Source organism: Hyaena hyaena, unplaced genomic scaffold, assembly GCF_003009895.1.
Source record: "Hyaena hyaena isolate Hyena2069 unplaced genomic scaffold, ASM300989v1 scaffold_167, whole genome shotgun sequence".
Taxonomy (NCBI): Eukaryota; Metazoa; Chordata; class Mammalia; order Carnivora; family Hyaenidae; genus Hyaena; species Hyaena hyaena.
This window is the reverse complement of record NW_024080798.1, coordinates 2,120,108-2,139,176: the sequence shown is the minus strand read 5'-3', so window position 1 is coordinate 2,139,176 and position 19,069 is coordinate 2,120,108. Positions and strand designations below refer to the sequence as shown.

The following is a 19,069-nucleotide window of genomic DNA, read 5'->3' as shown; positions in this document are numbered from 1 at the left end:
ATACTAACCCTGACACTGTACCAAAATATCCCTTGATCCTTACTCTGACAATATACCCTTCACTGACTGTGATCCTTATTTTGACCCTGACACACACTTTTACCTGACCCTTGACCCTTGATGTGACTATGAAGCGCATGTTCAACATGGTACTGACCCTTGATGATGATCCTTCACCTGTCCATTACTTTCTCCCTGGCACAAAGCTTGGCCCTTACTCTTATCAATATCCTCACCCTGACCTGAACCCTACCTTATCCAGCTTGACACTCCCTATCATGAAATAGTGGATCAATATCCTGACACTGACCCTGATACTGACCCTGACCTCCGGCTCTGACGTGAGCCTCGCCTTCACCAAAATGAGTCTGAATATGAAATCTCATACCCTTATACTTTAGTTTCATCTAGATTCTTTAGTAACTCATGCTAAGAATGTACTGTTGAGAATTGTGTATACTTATGAACTTACTTACACTTGTAGTGCGTGTTTTCAAATATGCTGCATTGATTTCTGTTCATAAGGTCTACCTCAAAGTAAGAAAGTAGACTTGAGAAAAATGTGTGGTTCTCATTGATTTACTTCACATAAAACATGGATTCAATACTACCAGTAAATTCTAACTGCCTGGGTGGATCAATCGGTTAAGTGTCTGACTTTGGATTTGGGCCCCATGTTGGGCTTTGTCCTGATAGCTCGGAGCCTAGAGTCTGATTCGGTTCTCTTCTGTGTCTCCTCTCTCTCTCTGCCCCTTTTCCACTCGTTCTCTCTCTCTCTCTCTCTGTCTCTCAAAAATAAACATAAAAAACCAGAATTCTCTTTAGGGGTGCCTGCCTGGCTCAGTCAGTAGAGTATGCCACTCTTGATCTTGAGGTTCAAATGTTCAGCTCTGAGCTTGGTTTTTTCTTTACTGCTTGCCTGTAACACATATGTACAATTGTCAACTGTATTGGCTTTAATGTGCAATGAGAAGTTAGTGTAAGAATAGCATGTAAATATGAGCTCATTTTCACATATATGGTATGTATTACCCTCACCTTGTTGAAACTCCTAGGAAGACAGAGAATTTGAGATTTGGAAGTATGTCTCTGAGTTTGGGGATTTTTCTCCTCACAGAAATCATGCATATGTCTCAATTTACACAAACAAGAAGTAGCATTGCAAACAATGCATATTCATCCAAACTGGCTCAGCCTCTGATGTCCCTCTCTTAAGAAAGTATTTATTGTTTCTTAAACTGAAATACGCCTAGAGACAGCAAAACATGTTCATTTCAAAGGCACATTCTTACTTGCAGAAAAAAAGAGGACATAAAACATTGTTTACCAACTATAATTTTAATTGACGCCCTTCTTTCTTAAAATATCAGTGGATTAAAATATGCAAATGCCTCTGGATGATACCAAGTGTATGTTTGTACTTACCTCCTCAAAATCTTTAATTACTATGAGATGATGCTCATAAAAAATTACCTGGATGGTTTCTAACTTTGTCCTCTAGGTGTCACTTATGTCTACAGAAAAATAAAAGAATGATTTCTTCAGTTAAAGATAATTAATACAGGGGCGCCTGGGTGGCTTAGTCGCTTAAGCATCTGACTTTCGTTTAGGTCATGATCTTGCTGTTCATGGGTTCGAGCCCCGCGTCGGGCTCTGTGCTGACTGCCAGCTCAGAGCCTGGAGCCTGTTTCAGTCTGTGACTCCCTCTCTCTCTGACCCTCCCCTGCTTGTGCTGTCTCTCTCTCTCTCTCTCTCCTAGAAATAAATAAAAACATTAAAAAAAAGATAATTAATACAGATAGTTGATTAGAGTGGGTACAAAAATCATGACAGCTTCTGCTTGATTTTCGACTTCTTTACTTTAGAAAGTTGCTGGGGTGCGTTCACATTGTAAATTTAAAATGATATGTATTGTTTTATTTAATATACTGACAAATTATAGTTTAAAGCTTTATACTTAAAAACTTTATTTCATGTATTTTATTAATTTGAGAGAGGGAGAGTGTGAGTGAGTGAGGGGGGAGAGAGAGAGAGAGAGAGAGAGAGAGAGAGAGAGAGAGAGAGAATCTTAAGTAGGCTCCACACTCAGCCCGCAGCCCAACACAGGGTTCGATTCCAAAATCCTGAGATCATGACCTGAGCCAAAAGCAAGAGTCGGATACTCAATGGGCTGAATCACCCAGGTACCCCCAAAACTTTTAAATTATTAGGTATGTTTTGGTGTATCCACAAAGTACACAATCATAGAATTGGCCCCACTTTCTAATAACAATCTAAAGCAAACAGTCACTTCCTTACGCCTTGCTAAAATTACCCAATTAAAGACCAAATTCTATAATAGGTACTTTCTAACACACTCTTGCTGAGATACCCGATGGTTCCCAGTGGAACCATCACAAGCCCAGTCACAAGCCCAATTTATTCCATCATAGGTATGTTCCCAGAATCTGGCTCAAAGGCACTGACAAGTCAAATGCACACACAGGCACAGAACCTGGGAGTCAGCTTGCCATCCTAAGAATACCTCATTTTGACCTTTTCAAAATTTTAAAATAATAAAAGTTTGATGGTTTTAAAATTTCTCTTCTCTGGGTGACTTTTCTGTCTATAGAAAAAATAAGGAGGGTTGATTAATTAAAGGTCCTAATTAATATAAATGTTATTTATACTAGATATAAGGATTGCAGAGATACACAGACCTATATATAGGATTATTGTATTTAAATTTTTTTAATGCTTATTTATTTTTGAGAGAGAGACAGAGAGAGACACAGAGAGAGAGACAGAGAGAGACAGAGAGCCTGAGCAGGGAAGGGGCAGAGAGACAGGGAGACACAAAATTTGAAGCTAGCTCAAGGCTCCCAGCACAGAGCCTGACATGGGGCTCAAACTCACAAACTGTGAGATCATGACCTGAGCCGAACTTGGAAGCCCAACTGACTGAGCCACCCAGGTGCCCAAGAATAATTGTATTTTTTAATTAATTAATTAATTTTTTTATTTACATCCAAGTTAGTTAGCATATAGTGCAATAATGATTTCAGGAGTAGATTCCTTAATGGCCCTCACCCATGTAGCCCATCCCAACTCCCACAACCCCTCCAGTAACCCTCTGTTTGTTCTCTATATTTAAGAGTCTCTTATGTTTTGTCTCCCTTCCCATTTTTACATTATTTTTGCTTCCCTTCCCTGATGTTCATCTGTTTTGTATCTTAAATTCCTCATATGAGTTAAGTCATATATTTTGTCTTTCTCTGACTGACTAATTTAGCTTAGCATAATATCCTCTAGTTTCATCCATGTAGTAGCAAATGGCAAGATTTCGTTCTTTTTGATTGCTGAGTAATACTCTATTTTATATATATATTTCTCACATCTTTATCCATTTATCCATCAATGGACATTTGGTCTCTCCATACTTGGGCTATTGTCAATAGCGCTGCTATAAACATTGGGGTGCATGTGCCCCTTTGAAACAGCACACCTGTATCCCTTGGATAAATACCTAGTAGTAAAATTGCTGGGGTGTAGAGAAGTTCTATCATTACTTTTTTACTTTTTTGAGGAACCTCCATACTGTTTTCCAGAGTGGCTGCACCAGTTTGCAATCCCACCACCAGTGCAAAAGAGATCCTCTTTCTCTGTATCCTGACCAACATCTGTTGTTGCCTGAGTTGTTAATGTTAGCCATCCTGACAGGTGTGGCGTGGTATCTAAATGTGATTTTGATTTGTATTTTCCTGATGATGAGTGATGTTGAGCATTTTTTCATGTGTCGGGTGGCCATCTGGATGTCTTCTTTGGAGAAGTGTCTATTCATGTCTTTTGCCCATTTCTTCACTGGATTATTTGTTTCTTGGGTGTTGAGTTTGATAAGTTATTTATAGATTTTGGATACTAACTCTTTTTCTGATATGTCATTTGCAAATATCTTCTCCCAATCCATTGGCTGCCTTTTAGTTTTTGCCAATTGTTTCCTTCACTGTGCAGAAGCTTTTTATTTTGATGAGGTCCCAACAGTTCAGGTTTGCTTTTGTTTCTCTTGCCTCTGGAGACATGTTGAGTAAAAACTTGCTGCCTCCGAGGTCAAAGTCATCCATTTTGAGTTTATTTTTGTGTATGGACTAAGAAAGTGGTCAGGTTCATTTTTCTGCATGTCGCTGTCCAGGTTTTCCAGCACCATTTGCTGAGACTTTTTTTTTTTTTTTTATTTCTAGGAGAGAGAGAGACAGCATGAGCAGGGGAGGGTCAGAGAGAGAGGGAGTCACAGACTGAAACAGGCTCCAGGCTCTGAGCTGGCAGTCAGCACAGAGACGATGCGGGGCTCGAACCCACGAACTGCGAGATCATGACCTAAGCGAAAGTCGGACGCTTAACCGACCAAGCCACCCAGGCGCCCCATGCTGAGACTGTTTTTATACCTTTGGATATTCTTTCCTGCTTTGTCAAAGATTAGTTGGCCATACATGTGTGAGTCCATTTCTGGGTTTTCTGTTCTGTTCCATTGATCTGAGTGTCTGCTTTTGTGCCAGTACCATACTGTCTTGATGATTACAGCTTTGTAATACAGCTTGAAGACTGGGATTGTGATGCTTCCAGATTTGGTTTTCTTTTTCAAGATTGCTTTGGCTATTCAGGGCCTTTTCTGGTTCCACACAAATTTTAGGATTGTTTGTTCTAGGTCTGTGAAGAATGCTGGTGTTATTTTGATAGGGATTGCAGGATAATTGTATTTTACAACTAAAATCAGAAACTAAATTATCACCTATTTATGTTTGTATATGAACGAATTCCTAAATTCATACAAATAAATGCATGTCAATAGATCATTTCCTAACATTTGTTACATAAATAATGTGCCCAAAGAATAAATTAGGATTTAGCTTTTTCATATAAAAATAGCTGAGTTATTTTATGCCCCGATCAATAGAAGCTCCTTTTGTCACCAAATTATTATGCTTTTTACATACCTTTCAACTATTCTTTGACGACTCCCTTGGATAGCCCTGACCTAATTCTATTCGTTCCTGTTCCAAAATGCCATCAGAGACGTCTGAAAATAAGGACCACATCACCAGCAGGTGGAGACTCCGAGCTGGGGCTCGGGACCGGCTGCCCTTGGTTTCAGCGCGCGCCTACGAGCCTGCCCAGCGCAAGCGCACTTTCTTGAAGGAGCAAGTGGAATCCGATGTTTATCTGAGTCCCGCCACTGCCTGCAGTGTCCTTCTTGCTTTTGAGGGAAGAGGGGAATGCAGCAGACCTCCCCGCTAACCCTTGTGCTCCCCGGCCCCCAGAGCCAGCGTTCCTGGCGGGTGCTGACGGCTCTCCCTAGCCCTCGCTCTTCCAGAACGGCAATTTGGCAGCCAAAGCACCCGGAGTAGTCAGAGAATGCTTGATGGTCGGCCAGGCAGCAGCTTTTCCCCAAAGGTCAGTAATTGGCAGGGTCAAGGAGATTGCCACGCGCATTCCTTAGCCACAGTGAGCGCTCACCGCCCTGAGTTTGTGCAGGGGCTACCCCTCCTCTCTGCAAACTTTGCCAAGAGCGGTACTTCCTGCCAGCGAGCATGCGTGGAGGCCCACAAAAATTAACTTGCAAACGGATGTTGGATGGTGTAAAACTTGCAATCTGTCACTGGGCCACGGGTAAAGGAAGTGGGAAAGAAGCAAGCAGAGAGATTTGTTGCTGCTCGCTCCCTTCCCCCAAGAGAGGAATGGGCCTACGGTTGGATCCCAGGTAGACTATGGGGTCCATCCACTTGGTCCTTGGAGGAAGTTTCATCGCCTGCAGAATAAAGAGAAAACGTGTGGGTCCCCAAAGGGGTTCTTCTTACAAATTGGAAAGCTCATGGTAGATGGGGTCGTGGGATTTTGAAGATTTTTGAGAGCTTTGTTAATTTTACTTTAAAATTCTGTTCTCTCCATAATTCTTGAGAACTTGGAGATGCCAAGGATAGTGAAGTTTCTATGTAAAAGTACTTAATCAAAGTACTATTAAAATGAATGTCTCTATCATTAGGGAGGTGAGAATTTGCCAGGTGGAAAAGCAAAACCAAGCCATTCCCCCCTCCCCCCCCAGGTGTGGACGTAGCTTTCCAGCAAGGTAAAACTTCAGTGCACCCTGAAAATAAATACACAATATAGGGAATAATTTCTGATACACTGCAGAAAGCATTTGGACATGTGAGACCATAAGGCCCTTGGTTCCTGTCCATGACCCACCTTGACTGGTTTTTTTTATTTAAAAAAACTTTTTTTAATGTTTTATTTATTTCTAGGAGAGAGAGAGAGAGAGAGAGAGAGACAGCGTGAGCAGGGGAGGGTCAGAGAGAGAGGGAGTCACAGACTGAAACAGGCTCCAGGCTCTGAGCTGGCAGTCAGCACAGAGCCCGACGCGGGGCCCGAACCCACGAACAGCGAGATCATGACCTAAGCAAAAGTCGGACGCTTAACCGACTAAGCCACCCAGGTGCCACCACCACCTTGACTGTTTTATCAGGACTGTGTGGTTGCCAGGTAAGGCTTGCTTTATGAAACATCTTTGGTGTCTATACCTAAAATGAGGCCACCAGTATTAGTTGAATATTGTTGCTGATTTATCCTTGTTTTATGAGTAGCATCACGAAGAGTTTTTGTTAAACTCCGTTTTCAAGTGTTTTGGTATAATTAGCCATCCTGAGATGAAATGAATACCCTAAATTGAACAGGAGACTTCTTTCTGACAGTAACAGCCTCTTTGAATTTCGCTAAGGCTTGTCTTGCCTGTGTGCTTACAAGGTATTTATCTGGGTTAACGTTGTTTAACATAGTGGTCAGCCAAAGCATTACTGTGAGATTATTGGTCTTTACCTTTGACCTTTTATTTTTATTATAGCTATTTTCTTAGGTAATAGCAAATTTTCTAAAAGTTCTTCAATGTCCAATTTATATAGGTTTTCAAGGTTAGAAACACCTTTATTTCTGAGTGATTCTCATTTTGTGGACTACCTGAAAAGCACATTTTCAATCAGTATAAATATTTGTATTTTATTTTTTGTAACCTGGCAACCCCCAGTAAGGGATTTATGCCAGTCACCTGAAGTGATTTAATCAGGTTATGATCTCATGGTTCGTGGGTTCAAACCCCATGTTGAGCTCTGTGCTGACAGCTCAGAACCTGGAGCCTAGAGCCTGCTTCAGATTCTGTGTCTCCCTCTCTACCCCTTCCCCACTCATGTTCTGTCTGTCTCTCGCAAAAATAATTAAACATTAAAAAATTTTTGTTTTAAATAAATAAAATTTGATCAAGGGTATCTGAGAGAATCACTAAGAAAATGGTTGAAGAAAATGGTTGAAGAGTATGTAACAAGCATGAGCATTAATATTAACCAACAACTAATAGCTGGTGACAAAAAGGAACTTCTGATCTGGGCATAAAATAAATCATTTTACACAAAAGGAATTCTAATTTTACTCTTTTGGTACATGACTTCTGTAACAAATTATCTGCCTCAAGACATATGTAGATATGTAGGGTGCCTGGCTGTTTCAGTCAGTAGAGCATGCAACTCTTGATCTTGAGGTTGTGAGTTCGAGCCCCACATTGGGTATAGAGCTTACTTTAAAAAAGATATATATACATATAAAACATATAGATAATTTAAACTCTAGCTTTATTTTTTTAGATTTTATTTTTAAGTAACCTCCACACCCAACATGGGGCTCAAACCCACAACCCCAATATCCAGAGTTGCATGCTCTGTGGACTGAGCCAGCCAAGCACCCCTTAAACTATAGCTTTAAAATATAATTGTCAATCTCATAAATAAACCGATACATCACCTTCAATTTATTATGTGGGTGAACTGCATAACTGTTAAAAATAAACAAAATCAAATTCTACACTTAGACCTGTATCTCTCTGTAGTGCTTGTACCCAATATAATCAACTATATACAGCAAACTCTTTTTAAAGCATTTTTTTATTTTTTTCTCTAGACACAAGAGACACCTAGAGTGCAAAAAGCTAAAAACTATCAGGTAATTTTTATGAGCATTTATTTCACATTAATCAAAAGCTCTGAAGGGCACCTGCCTGGCTTCATTGGTAGAACATGCGATTCTCGATCTTGGGGTTGTGAATTTAAGCCCCACATTGGGTATAGAGATTATTTAAATAAATAAATAAATAAATAGCTTTAAAAAAAGCTTTGAGAAGGCAAATACAAATGTGTATATATTACTATCCAAAGTCATTTGCATATTTTGCCAACCCACAGACATTTTAAGAACAAAGAGTCAATTAAAACTATTAGTAAACACTGTATTTTTATCTGTTTTTCTCTTTTTAAGAATAATGTGTTTTGAAATGTATTTTCTGTCCTGGTGTTTATCTGGCTCTGCTCTGAGACGCAGTAAGGGTTTATTTTTGAGAGGAAAGTCTGAGGCTGAGGTTATTTATATTAGTACAGATTCTTTTCGCTACCACTCCTGGACACTTCCTCGCTTGCTGTACCTTAGAGATGAATGGCACACATTCATCTATGCCTGTGTTCATCTCCATGTACTTTAAGGAGCACTAAGGACTTTCTTTTCAGAGAAATATCTTGAGATGAAGCCTCTTTTCACTAACACACATTTTTTCATTTCCACTTCTGTTTGCCTACACAGAGATGCATGTATAGCACGACCTGAGAAGCCTCAAACACTCACATTTATCTGCATTCATCTGCGCATTCACTGCATTTTCTTCCTGTGAGTTAGAACAAGAGGAATCCAAGCCATATATGTGAAAATGAGGTCAGATTTATATATTATTCTCTACAAAGTGACTTCTTATTGTGAGTTAAAGCAAATATCATAGACAATCATATTTGCATGAACAGACTAACAGTAAAGAAGAAATCAGGCAGTAGTCTCTACAGAAACTTTCTGTTGACTGCTAAAATTAACCCATGCTTTACCTGAGGCAGATCAACAAGAACCACATGTTCTCTATGACACTTTCTTACTTTGAGGTAGACCATGCTAAGACCAATCAACGCAGCATGTTTTAAAACATGCTGTACAAGTATAAGCAAGTTCAGAATTATACATAGGTTTTATAAGTCTATTCTTATAGCTAGGTATAAGAAATCTAGTTGGAACTAGCATGTAAATTGTACAAAATTTCATGTTCAAACTCAACATGGTAATGCTTAGGTCATTTTTAAAGTCAGAACCATGATATGAACCATTATGAGAGTCAGAATCATATTGAGGGTCAGAGACATAGTCATAGGGTGAGATTGAAGGTCAGGGTCCTGATGACAGTGAGCTATAGGATCACGCTGGGGTCAGGATCAGTTTTAGGATCAAGATCTGGGTCAGAGTGAGGGTCACCTGGCTGGTGACCTGAGGGTCTGGCTCAGTTGGTAGAGCATGCGACTCTTGATCTTGGGGTTGTGGATTTGAGCTCCATGTTGGGTGCAGAGATTGCTTAAAAATAAAAGCTTAAAAAATAGATCTGGGGGGTGCCTGAATGGCTCAGTTGGTTAAGCATCCGACTTCAGCTCAGGTCATGATCTCACGGTTTGTGGGTTTGAGCCCCATGTCAGGCTCTGTGCTGACAGCTCAGAGCCTGGAGCCTACTTCAGGTTCTATATATCCCTCTCTGACCTTCCCCTGCTCACACTGTCTCTCTTTCTCTCAGAAATAAAAAAAAAAAAATTTAAAAAGCTTTTTTAAAAAATAGAACTAGGTCAGAGTTTATGTTGAGATCAACTTGAGAGTCATGGTCAGTGAAGGGATTAGTGTCAAGATGAGGGAAAAGAGGGGGTCTGGTACAGACCAAATGAGGGTGAATGTAGATTTAAGGATCAGTGTCAAGGTGATGGTCAGGGTGAGGGTCAGGTTGAGGATCAAGGTCACTGTCCGAGTCAGGGTGAGATTCCATGTGCAGGTCATGTCAAGAGTGAGTATAAACATATGAAAGAAGTTCCAGGTCCCAGTGAAAGTTAGAATCAGGGTCAAGGTGAAAGTAAAGATGAGGTTCAAGGTAATAGTCACTGTTTAGGGGAGGGACGGCATGAGGATCTGAGTCAGGGTGAGGATTCTAATCAGATTCACCATTCGTGTGTGGTAAGAATCAAGCTATGATCAGGATTAGGGTCATATTGAGAATCAGGGTCACATAGGGTGAGGGTCAAGTTTAGGGTGAAAATAGTGTAAGGGTCAAAGTCAGGTTAGTTTCAGAATGACAAATAGGCTCAGGGTCAGGTTGATCATCAAGGACAGTGTAATACTGAGGAATAAGGAAGTCAGATACATTGTCAGGGTAACATCAAAATCGATGTCACATTGAGTATAAGTGTCATGAAGAAGGTAAATAATGAGCATAAGGGTCAGAGTTGGGATTGGATTCAAAGACTGATTCATAGTCATAGTCATAATTAAGGACAGCCATGGTGAGGGTTAGTATCATGTTAGCTTCACAGGGTCAAGAACAAGATGACAGTCTGGGTCAAGGTATGGATCAAAGTAGGAATCAGATTCAGAGTGTCATGGTATTAACAGCCATGGCCAACCTTAGAGACAGGGCAGAAGTGAAGGTCACTACTGGGTAAGTGTCAAGGTAGGAGTGAGAGATTTGGTGTCAAGGTGAGCATCAAGATCAGAATAAAGGTGATGGTCACATTGAGAATAGGTTCAAGTTTCGAGTGAAAACCAAGGTTAAGTGCAGGATCAGGGACATGGTGAGAGTCAGAATAAGGTTTAAGGGTGCACGTTAGAGTCAGCATCAAGATTATGGTGAAGGAGGGGCGCCTGGGTGGCTTAGTGGGTTAAACGTCCGACTTTCACTTGGGTCATGATCTCGCGGTTCGTGGGTTCGAGCCCCGCGTCGGGCTCTGTGCTGACTGCCAGCTCAGAGCCTGGAGCCTGTTTCAGAGTCTGTGTCTCCCTCTCTCTCTGACCCTCCCCTGCTCACGCTGTCTCTCTCTCTCCTAGAAATAANAAAAAAAAAAAAAAAAAAAAAAAAAGATTATGGTGAAGGATAGGATCAGGCTAATACTGAAGTTGGGGGTCATATGAGTTCAAGGTTCAAATTCAGTCATGAAAGTAAAGTTCTGAGTCAAGGTTAAAGTCATGGTAATAGTCAGGGTCAGAAGCAACATAAGGGTGGGGCTCCTGGGTGGCTTAGTCAGTTAAGCATCCGACTTTCGCTTAGGTCATGATCTCGCGGTTCGTGGGTTCGAGCCCCACGTCGGGCTCTGTGCTGACTGCCAGCTCAAAGCCTGGAGCCTATTTCAGAGTCTGTATCTCCCACCCTCTCTGACCCTCCCCTGCTCACGCTGTCTCTCTCTCTCCTAGAAATAAATAAAAATATTTAAAAAAAAAAAAAGAAGAAGCAACGTAAGGGTTTGGGTCATTGTGAGGGGAGCATCAGGCATTTGTGAGGGATAGGTTCAGGATGAAGGTGAGAGTTGGGTCATGGTTATGTTCAGGGTCAGATTCAGCTAACATCCAGTTAGTGTCAAGATGACACATTTAGGGAAAGGGTCAAAGGAAGGATCAATGTCAGGATAAGTCTCAGGGACAGGTTAACATAATCAAGGTGAAAGTCAAGGTAAGAGTCAATTTCAGTCAAAGTAAGTCAATGTTGGGGGTCAGAATAATGATGAGTTTTGGGGTAACAATCTTGGTCAGCTTAATCTTCAAAATTAGAGTAAGGTTTAAATTAAGGATAAAAGTGAGGTTGAAAAAAAATAAAAGTGAGGTTGGGATCAATGTCAGGCAAGGTGTTACGGTCAGAGTCAAGTGAATGTATGGATGAGATTCACACTAAAGTGAGGGTCAAAGTACATGGTTACAGTGAGGGTCTAGAGTATGTCAATGTTAGAGTCATTGTCAGGATAAGATCAGAATGAGGGAAGGTCAGGGTCAAGTACAGATTTAGTATCTGTTTAATGAAGGGAAGGTTCTGTGTACACGTGTGGGTAAGGCCAAAGTTATAGACATGGTGAGAATAAGAATTCAGGGAGAGGGTCAGGGTTAAGGGTTAAGTCAGAGTAAGGGTTAAGGGGAAATCACAGAAGTAATTGGTTAGAGTAAGGGCTAGTTTGATGGTCATAACCACTGTCAGATTGAAAACATAGTAAAAATCTGAGTAAAGTTTAGATTCAGGTAAGGCTTAGGGTCAAATTCAGGATATGAGTCAATGTGAGAGTAGTGTCTTGGTCAGGGTCTGCTTTAGGATCATTGGTTTAAGGCTTTCAATGTAGGATGATAATTAGGGTCAGGTTAAAGGTAGGGGCAAGCTGAAAATCAAGGTCAAGTAAAGCTCAGGGGTGAGAAGGTAAGAGCCAGTGTTAGGGTGACATCAGAGTCATTTTGGGGAGATGATCATGGAGAGTGTGAGATAAGGGTCCAATTGAGGATCATTGTCAGGTAAACTTTTGGGACAAGGTCATTGTGAGACTTAGAATTAAGATCACGGTCAGGATGATGTTTAATATAAGTTCATAGAAGTATAAAGGTGAGGGGTCAGGGTACGAAGAATAGGAGGTACAGACCATGGTAAAGGTCAGGTTCAGAATGTGTATGAGTGTGAGGGTTATGGTCAGAGTCAAATTATATGAATGAATGAGAGTCAGTTACATTGCTGTTGTTATAATTAGGGTCAAAGTTTAGGGAGAGATTCAGGGTGAAGTTTTCAGAGTAATATTAGGTTGATGGTCAGAGTTAGGATTGATATTAGGGTCAAAGTGAGGGTAAGATTCAGAGTCAAGTTCAAGATTCCTGTGAAATGTGAAGTAAGGGTCATGCTAAGGGTATGGGTCAAAATCAGGTTCAAAGTGAAAATGAAGGTCATTGTCAGAGTTAGGGTGAGTGTAAGGATTGGAGTCAAGATAAGAGTCTTGGTAGAGTGTAGATAAGAGTCAGGATCAAATGAGGTTCAGAGACGAGTTAGGGTGAAGGTCAAGATGAAGGTAGGGTAGGGGCGCCTGGGTGGCTTAGTCGGTTAAGCGTCCGACTTTCGCTTAGGTCATGCTCTCGCAGTTCGTGGGTTCGAGCCCCGCGTCGGGCTCTGTGCTGACTGCCAGCTCGGAGCCTGGAGCCCGTTTCAGTCTGTGACTCCCTCTCTCTCTGACCCTCCCCTGCTCACACTGTCTCTCTCTCTCTCTCTCTCCTAGAAATAAATAAAACATTAAAAAATTTAAAAAAAAACTTTTTTTAAATAATTTAAAAAATGAAATAAAACCAGCTTGTCAATTTCTATCTACCAAAGGAAAAAACAAGCCTGCTGGGATTGTCATTGCCATCACAGTTNGTCGGGCTCTGTGCTGACTGCCAGCTCAGAGCCTGGAGCCTGTTTCAGTCTGTGACTCCTTCTCTCTCTGACTCTTCCCTGCTCACGCTGTCTCTCTCTCTCTCCTAGAAATAAATAAAACATAATAAAAAAAAAAAAAAGATGAAGGTAGGGTCAGGGTGAGAGCCAGTTTCAGGGTCAGGAGCTTATTCAGAATTAGGTTCAGGGTCAGACTTGAGGTTATGGTGAGAGTCAATATGACATTCAAGTTAAGGGTTAGAGTTCAGTCATGAAAAGACTTTAAGTCTTTTGACTATCTCAGTCAAAGTCAGGTTTAGGATCTTGGTGAGGGTCAGGTTCAGAATCTGAGTCTTTGTGAGCATCAGGGTAAAAAATAGGATCAGATTCAGAGGGGGTATGAGGAAAAGGTTTAGAATCATCACCAGAATAAGGATCAGTGTCAGTGTGAGGGCTATTCAGGTACAGGAATATGGTGAGGGTCAGGGAGAAAGTTCAGGGTCAGGTCAGTTTTAGGATCAAGAGTAGGATCAGCCTCAGGATCAGAGTCAGTATAGAGGACAATTTTAATGTGAGGGTAAAGATGAGAGTCAGTCCATGTCAATGTCGGTTAAGGCCAAAGTGTGGGGAAGCATCAGGCTAAGAGTCAAGGTAGTGTCAGGACAGGGTGAAGGACTGGGTCATGTTCTGTCAGAGTGAAAACCAGAGTCAAAGTCAGGTTGAGAACCTGGTTCAATGTGAGGCTCATAATCAGGATCAGGGTCTTGATGAGGGTCAGTGTGTCAGGCTCAGACACATGGTAAAGATCAGAGGCAGGTTTAGGGTCAGGGCCAAAGAAAGGATTAGGTTCAGCTTCAGGCTAAAGGTCAGGGTGTGGGTCAGAGTTGAGAGAAGTGTGAGAATGAAGGTCACTGTCACTTTTGGTGTGTTTTATAGCGCGGGATGGATCAAAAACTCTATTCCCTAGAGGGGCATTGTTTTATTTGCACAGAAGCCAACAGCTGCTTTAGGATTCTCCACATCCCTTCCTGTTGAACCCACCACTTGCAGTCTTTGGAAGGACCTAGCTGAAGAATCCTGGACTCCTAGAAACCACGGAGAACAGCAGGAGGAGTCTGCAGCCTTCCCTGTCTCTTCCTTCAACCCCATTGAGCCAGTGCCCTGGGGCTGGTCCCAGCCTCCTAAAGGCACATTTGAATTCTCTGTTAGAATTAGAAGATGATTTCTCGGAAAGTCCCTGATATTTCACTATATCCCCCCACATTCAGGGCAAAGCCAGTGGGGTATGGCATATCTGGCTATGACTATTAGCCCTCATGCCAGTGACTTCTCTCTGTACCTCGGCTGTCTGTAAAACAGAAGGGTTGGATTTGATGGTCTTTTATAACCCTCTGGGAACCTTTTTGGTACTGACTCCTTCCAGCTGCCCGGCCCTACTTCTCTTCTGAAGACTCTGCATTAAAGCATCTCTCCACTTTTAGGATTCATGTCTCAAATGGCCCGAACTGCAGGGTAATGATCTCACCTCACAATTCAGAGCCCACCTCCTGTCCCCGTTGGGACCGGCTGCAGCTCTACACAGCTTCAAGGTCAAGATTCTGCAGACTTGCAATTGCAGTCATTTGTACTGTGAGAATAAAAGATTTGGGGGGTTTTCTGCCAAAATATAAGAGTTGTAATGTGGGGAGTACCCTTGTGTTTGTTAGATGGGATGCCACCCAATTCATGAATCACTGAATAAAACCACTTAGATTTTTTAATTAAAAAAAAAATAAAACATGGAATCTGCTGTTTGAAATAATGCCTGCCCCTCCCCGCCCCCCACTCCCTGAGAGAGCCCAGCAGGCTTCTTCAGGCCGTCATTTTCAGGACTCTCCCCACCTCCCCCTTGGGAATCTCTGCTCTCATATCACTTAAAGATATTGATTATCTGCTCCACCACTGACCCTGTTCTCTTTCTTTTTGTCCCAGTTGCCTGTACTTGGTGTCAGTTTTCAGATAAGGAAGGAGAGTTGGCTGTTAAGGCTCTATTTATGATATGTCCTTGAAAGCTGAGTGTTGACTTCTTTGAGCTAAAAAAACTGGCAGGTAAGGAAAAGAGACACAAGGTAGAGGGTCATCCCCAGTGAGAATGACAGCCCAGTATGCAGGAGCATGGGGACGCAAGCACACTGCCCTCCCGCACACATCCACGCAGGGACACACACACAGCATCCAGCCCAAAATGAATAAAGAGAAAAGCAACACAGGAATCCCAGGGAAGAAGGGGGAATGCCTAGAACATGATAGAAACCTGATGAGTGTTTCGTGAAGAGAAAAGAAGATAAGAAGAAAAGGAACGAGGGGGAAGGGAGGAGTTCAGAGAGAGAGCAAGTATAGTAAGGAAAGCACTGAACTGAGAGCCAGGGGACCTTCATTTGAAGCCTAGCTCTCCTTGATTTATTAGATTTATTAGGAATTTGAGCTTGGGTAAGTTCCTTGGCCTCTCTGAATTTGGGTTTCCTCTTCCCTCAAGTGGGTGTAATATTTCCTTCCCAAAGAATCTCCTAAATGGCTATAAAAATCGAATGTAATGATGGTTATGTAAGTACTCCGCAAGTGGAATGTACTATGCACCGACGGGGCCCCGCCATCAGCAGTGCAAGAGCTAGCATTCTGCAGAGCACTGGTTGCCAGACACTGTGGCTTGCTCTATGTGCGTGCAAGGACTTAACCTCACAACAGTCTTGCAGTAGGAGCTATTATGATTCCTCTTCTATACATGAAGAAACCTACTGAGGGCCAGTCATTTACTAAAGGTCACACACCTAGTAGGTGGTCAAGTGGGATTTGAACAAGGTCTGCTGGAGTACAATAGCCAGCTCTCTCTCCCTCTCTCTCTCTCTCTTTCTCTCAAGGAGGCTTCACACCCAGTGCAGAGCTCAACATTGGGCTTGAGTTCATGACCCTGAGATCATGACCTGAGCCGAGATCAAAAGTCAGACTCTTAACCCTTCGAGCCACACAGGCACCCCAACAGCCAATTCTCTTAACCGCTCTGCTCCCACTCAGACCTTGATACGTATCCAGTGCCTTTCACAGACCCAAACGAAATGAAATCTGCCTCCCCGTGTTAAGCAACGTTGTCTGCCATGACTGAAAACCATAGGTGGCTTAAAAAGCAGAAATGTCTTTTCTCACAGTTCTGAGGCTAGAAGTCCCAGATGAAGGTGTGGCAGGGTTAGTGTCTGGGGCGGCCTCTCTTCCCGCTGCCTTCTCGCTGTGTCTTCACATGGCCTTTTCCCTGTGCTTGAGGTGAGGGAGAGGGATCTCTGGTGTCTCTTCTTATAAGGGCCTCACCCTTAGAAGCTCTTCTGTCTCACATTGGGCGGGGGGTAGAGTATCAATATATGGACTGGGGGAGGGGCGTAATTCAGTCCCTAACACACATGTCATTGACAAATACTCCCCCAAATAAAAAAAAAGTTGTCGACTTTTTCGCCCTCAAAGAAGGGTTTTTAAAAATCCCATCAGGTCAACAGCAGCCGGTGCAGCAAAATTTCTGAGCGCTGAATCCTGCTCAGATGATTACTCTCCCATAAGGCCAAGCAGCTCTGCTATAAAGGAATGTGGTGGGTTTTGTACAAAATATGTAAAATGTTCCTCCTCTCTCCCTCCTGCTCCAGAGCATTCTGAAGAAGTGAGAGTTCTGTCCCTTCTTCCCCTCTTGCCAAGCATTCCTATTTATAGTTTCTGGCACCGGAGGGGCTGAAAGAGTCAAGAGTTTTCAAATCACTCCCCTACCCTTGCCGGGTGCTCCCCACCATCTCCGCTCAGGCATTAGAAACTATTATTCCTGGCTCCCTGGTCAAGGTCTGGGGAGAGGAGAAAGAAGGGGAAAGATCTGCCACACACAAAGACGTAAGTCCCCTTAAAAAGCCTCAGAGGAAAATGAATTGTGGTTTTGTCCTTCTGGTGTTTTGTGTTTAGGTCTGTGAATAACCAAGCCCTTGGTCTGTTCCTGAAAACTTAGAGAAAAAGTTTCATATTGACTTCATCCCTGAATCCTCCTTCACAGAGATGCTGATGAGTCTGAGGGCACAGAGAGAAAGGCCAGAAAGGTTTGTTGCCTGGATGCCAGCAGCCATTAAAGGGTTTTACAATTCATCCCTCTGCTTCTAACAGTACATGATAAATTACCAGCATCAATCTCTCTAACAGTATCAGGCTTCAGAACCTGTGAGCCATATGTTCACATTACTGCTTTGTGCAAATAGATAGTCTAAATATGCATCGATCTGGCACATTTCATGAGTATTTATCAAAATGTTCTCCTGTCTCCCAACACATGTATTAATAAAAATAATACTAAATAATACCAAGTGGCAGCCATGCATGAGATTCTGTAGGTTTACTTTGCAAATTGAGCAAAGGCGATTTGTAATCATAAAAAGAAATAAAATAGCCCAGTCACCGGAAGTTCTTATGGAAGATAGAATAAAGCTTGTATGTAATTGTTTTTATAGACGGATGGCAGAGGAAAGATGGAAATAGGATTGAAATTGATTTATTCCCTGATAAAAATTCTGGATTGGGTGTTCAGCCTTGTGGGGCAAGAACAAACATTCTTTACACTGGGAACCGTGTCTGTGTGACCTTGAAATGATGCACCCCATAGAGCTGTGACATTTAATGTCATAGGGCTGATCTCACATTTCCTCAGAAAGAAATTAATGTATTTTAAAAATTCCTCTGTTATCAATACTTCCTTCCTGGTCACCATAGGCAGCAATAGAAGTTCTGAGCTTCTGAGGACAGCAAGACTAAAAGTTGCATTTTAAGCCAATGATATTAACTTAGGAAAAAAAAACATCTGGAGGAATATATTTCAAATTGGCAATACCTGTTATGGTTTGGGACTCAGTTTGTAAAGGTCATCTTTGTTCTTTTTAAAGGCTTTGAATTCACTGAATTTTATTAGAAAATTTAAAACTGCCTTAACTTTTGAATTTGGGAAAACTTTTAAACGTGTGATAGAGAAAAATGTAACAAAATGTCCGCATACTTTCCAACACAAATGAACAAATGTTCACATTTTGTAAACTTTTCTTCAACTCTTTTCATTAAAATGTATTACAGGGGCACCTGGCCTGCTCAGTCGGCTGAGCGTGTGGCTCTTGATCTCAGGGTTGTGAATTTGAACCCCACACTGGGTGTTGAGATTACTTAAAAAAAAATCTTTAAAAATAAGTAACTAGGGGCGCCTGGGTGGCTCAGTCGGTTGGGCGTCTGACTTCGGCTCAGGTCATGATCTCACAGTTCATGGGTTCAAGCCCCGCATCGGGCTCTGTGCTGACGGCTAGCTCAGAGCCTGGAGCCTGCTTCGGATTCTGTGTCTCCCTCCCTTTCTGACCCTCCCCTGCTCATGCTGTCTCTCTCTCTCAGAAATAAATAAAATATTAAAAAAATAAGTAACTAAAAATTAAAAATTAAAATACATGACAAAAGTAACAGAGTTGAAATCCTCTGTATACTCCTTGGAGGCCCCATTTTCTGGCTTACTTCCTACCACCACAAATCCGGAATATGTCCTTCAGCCACAAATATATGTAGCCATCAATTACATAAAATGTTACTTTGTATGACTTTAAACAGTTACATAAGCATCTTAATGAATCATTCTTCAACTTAATTTTTCATTCTCATTATGCTTTCTTGAAGGCTTCCCCCCTATGCTACTTGCTGGCATTTTAAAAATATTTATTACTTGTTTCATAATTTACATTTTTGACTTTAATTAGCAGGATA

The 19,069-nt window shown here is 41.8% G+C and overlaps 1 pseudogene; it reads right to left on the bottom strand.

Annotated features, from left to right (window-relative positions):
- Positions 1-4,100, bottom strand: part of LOC120236953 — a 32,553-nt pseudogene extending 28,453 nt beyond the window's left edge.
- Between the last annotated feature and the right edge of the window lie 14,969 nt (positions 4,101-19,069).